The sequence below is a fragment of the Triticum dicoccoides genome, chromosome 4B, assembly GCF_002162155.2.
Source record: "Triticum dicoccoides isolate Atlit2015 ecotype Zavitan chromosome 4B, WEW_v2.0, whole genome shotgun sequence".
NCBI classification, from domain to species: domain Eukaryota; kingdom Viridiplantae; phylum Streptophyta; class Magnoliopsida; order Poales; family Poaceae; genus Triticum; species Triticum dicoccoides.
In genome coordinates this window covers 225,100,853-225,105,090 of record NC_041387.1, presented here as the reverse complement: position 1 = coordinate 225,105,090, position 4,238 = coordinate 225,100,853, and positions in this window count along the sequence as shown.

Here is a 4,238-nt window from a genome sequence, read left to right as displayed (position 1 = left end):
TTGAGGTAATTTATTGCCTCGACATATATGTTGGAATTATAATTATGACCCTGAGTGCTTAGAGGATCAACTAGTGGTCTAGCCATGATCTGTGTTTCCAGTGTGATGATTCTGGCCGTCATTATCGAAAGCATCCTGTGATGCCATTTAGTTAGTAGGCATTCTATTTCTGGGTTCTTGAACCCGAGATTCACTCTACTTACTTCATGCTGATAGTGGTTCTTGTTCCTTTAGGAAATTAGTAACTTTTGCATTAGTCCTCGAGGTCCATGGTATTTTCCTTCTTCCAAATACTATGAACCACTTATGGCAGTAGTTTGTTGGATCAAAAGATCATAACAGGAGTGCTCTCGATGGGTTCTCTATTCTATGTTGCGACTCTGCCAGTCCTAACCTTCTGCATGGGTTATCCGGAAGAATTATGTTGAACTTGGTTCGACATACTAGTCCATGCATCCACAACTCAGAAAAACATATGTTCCTTTGAGTTGTCCCCCTTTAGTTGTCTTCTGACCATCGTCTATCAATTGATAGTCAAGAGTATGCGTGCATTCGTTTATCGATGCCTATTACTCTTGTGGTCCGTCAAGCCATTCTGTCCTGAATGACTTGGAGAAACAAACTCTAGTACCTCATCCATATCTAGGATTGGGTCAAAGCAGTTGTATTCCGCAGATCAAATGCTAATCCAGCTTCTGGTTCTGTTCTACCTTGGAGTATTACCCCCTTTATGTCAGAATTGTCATGAGAACTGCACCAACTCTCATGAATTTTGATGTAGTGATACTTCTCACCATCATTAGTCATTCCTCGGTCTTCGTGTTGATGCAACCGGAATACCGACAAATGAATTGTGATGTGTGAAATCAATACTCCTAGCAACCTCGTTGCTTGGTAGTTAAAGGACAATAATTTCATTCTTAGCGTGTTGGTTTTTGAATCATCCTTCTAAGACTGATCGTGCTACCTAGTCCTTATTTCGGTGCACCCTTCGATTGATGAGTTAGGATCTTGTCAAGTCCTCACTCATTTGATCATATCGTCTTGCCCTCAAAAGCGAGATTGTTCTCGAGCTTAGTAACATACCGGTGGTTCGTGATTTTCCGAATATCTTCTCGGAAGTATTACCAGGTTGTCCCCTGACTGTTATGTTGAGCTCGTGATCAAGTTGGTTTCCAATAAACCACTCCTTCTCCAAGAATCTGTGTTGGATATTCTTGAGCTAGTTGGTTGAGCTAGACAACAACTTGGAGAGTGGGAAGATAAAAGCTTGTCTGACTTAGTTCATGTTAAGGGATATCTTGTGTGTGTGTGTGTGTATGTGTTGAAGGTAGATGATATCTTCCTTGAGTGTACCTCATGGTAAATTATTGGATCTGTTGTCTTGCCAAAACTTTGATTTGAGTATGGGTTATCCTCAAATCAAATCAGAACAAACAATGTTCGTAATGTTGTCTTACTCGTGGTTGATCCCTTGAGCATACACCATTACATCTTTGGGTCTGACCAATACTATCACCTTGTTCACATAGTTATGGAATTCCATCTCCATGGGAATCTGGATGAATTGTTGTTGAGCCCATCGACAACATCCTTGTCTTCTCCATAATTTTGCTGAACATTAAGCTAGTGTTGGAAACTTTTGAAAGCATTTGTTCATGCTAGCTCATGAAGCATATGTTCGGATGTAAGAAGTGACTTCCTCTAGTTCATGTGCATTTGATGCAAGTTGCCGCCGTGGATTCGAGAAAGTCAATGTTGTTTCCTTTGGAATCATCCCAAATCAGTCATGCATACGTGCGAAGTATTCTGTGGTTCGGAGACTTGCAACCTCCATTCTATATGTGTCCCTAGCACACCAAGCCACTGATTGATTTGTTCAAGGAGAAGGAGTTCCTTCATAAGAGCTAATCCAGAATTATGAAAGAACTTCGATATCCTCAATGATGGTTCCCTACCCGAACTCGGTAGTGTTTTATTGTAAGACTACCATGTGATCATGTTTGCCTGGAACAGCGTGTTCACACGTGCGTAGCAGAACCAGCTCATGCTTTGGAGCTTGCTATCATAGTTCATTCCCCGAGAATCTTGCAACGTCATCTCGTCGATTTGTGTTGCTAACTTTCGTTTTTCTTCCTAGACTCGATGAGTCTGGAATATCCTGACACCAACCAGATCTGAATCTCAGGCAGATATGATGGTTGGAACATTTCCCCAAGAACTATAATATTGGTCCCTCGATAACTGGTAAAGTGGATGTCGTGGCCAGCACCACCCAGCCGAAAGACCTATCATTGTAGTATCTTGATTGAAGAAGTTGGCCACCTCCCCATAAGGATTTCGTAGGATTTACCTCCCTAGTTGTTCCTTATGGATTTTTGTGCTCCCGAAGTCCGACCTTTACTTGATGTTCTAGATACCAGACCATTTCAAGGAATGGGTTACGCTAGCACATTAAGGAGAGCATTAGAAGCGGAGTGCTAAATGTCTCTTGGTCGATCATCCAGATTTTATTTCCTTGGCCCCGCCAAGGGTGAAATCTGAGAAAGTGTTATCTTCCTTTGCATCTGCATCATCCATCATCATTCATCATGGTAGCAAGTTGTGTTGCCAGGATCCCTGACACGGATATTGGTAAAATCTTGATGATTATGGAAATGCTCAAGTTTTTGAGAGCACGCGCAAGTGCTAAGTTTGATCGTCGGCATTAACTGTATAGTGCTCTCAGTTTCCTCGGCAATGCTATGACCTTTTCAAACAGTGAATTCTCTCTCTATTGTTGGGTTCTTCCCCAGTTATCAGAATCACTCCCAGCATTTGCATTTTGTTCCCAGCTTGCACCGCCAATGTGCCATTCTACCACGGGTTTCTTCCATTTAGGTGGTAAGCAAATTCATCCATTACGTTGTCTTCAACAAGGTAATCCACATCATCCAAGTCCGAGTATGCCATTCTACCGACCCCCTCCAAACGCTCGCTCGAGAATTGCCTTAGGCTGGTTTAAAGAGTTTCAATGGTCTCTGAATCAAAGGTTATTCTTTTTTCCACTTAAGGGGATATATCTATGAGTCACCATCCCTAAGGTGCCCCGTTGTGGTATCATGGCAACTCAACTGCTCGCTACGTTGACAATCGTTTACCACCTTTTAAGTGTGGAATTATTGTCTACCTAGTGAACCCTCGTCATCTGTTCCACTCCATCCTCTAGATGTGTGCTTCGTGTCTCAGCCCAAGAGATGCTGCTATGCTTCCTTTCGTGAGTTAATCCCGAGTTGTTCGATCTTTGAGAAGATCAATTCCGTAGAGTTTCCTTCTGTCATCGTCATGTTGGATGGAGATTTCGAAGGGAAGACATCAAGTTCAATTTGAGCCAGACAACCAACAACCTCGAGAAGGCAGTTGGATCATGAAGTTTGTGTTACTTAGTGTCCCCTTTGTCTTCTTACCTCGCGTCTTGAATCTCGGGACGAGATTCTTGTTTAGTGGGGGCGAGTTGTCACATCCCTAGCTTCTGGTGCTGCCTAGTGTTTGCATCATGTTTAAATTTCTGAAACTTGAACTGAGGAAATTTGGAAGCCTCAAAAACTTAAATAAAAGAAGGGCAAAAACCCTAAAATCTCATTCATTGTTCCAAAATGCTCTTCTTAAATGTTTGATAATTTTTGGCAAGGGTTCTGGTCCCAACCAAAATATTGAACATTTTTAGGGACTTAATCTTGGGACTTTGAATTTAAATCATTAGCTATTTGAATTTGAATTATATTCGTATAATTAGAATATAATTTCAAATACCCCTCAAATATTTTATGAGCTTTTGGAAAAGTCCATCTAGCAAAACAAAAATATTCAGAGGAGGTTTTAGCATTGTTTGAATTATTTTTAAATTCAAAACAGTGGCAAAACAAATTTAAAAAAAATAGAAAACAGAATAGAAATATAAAACAGAGCACTTACCTGGCGCTCACCTCGCAGCCCACCTGGTGGCCAACAGGACCGGCCCAGCGCGGCCCATCCCACCTCCTCCTGTCGTCTTCCCCACGCCAGTAGGCAGCGCGAGTGGCCGACGGGCGCCGACGCTGCCTCGGCCACCTCCTGCTTCTCCGGCCACCTCCTGCTTCCACCGCGACGCCACGGCCCTTCTAGCATCGCCACACAGCCCCTGGCTCCCTCTCTCACTCTCCTCGCACCTTCCCCCCCCCCCTCCTCTGTTTCTCGCACGCAGCCACCGAGCGGAGCTC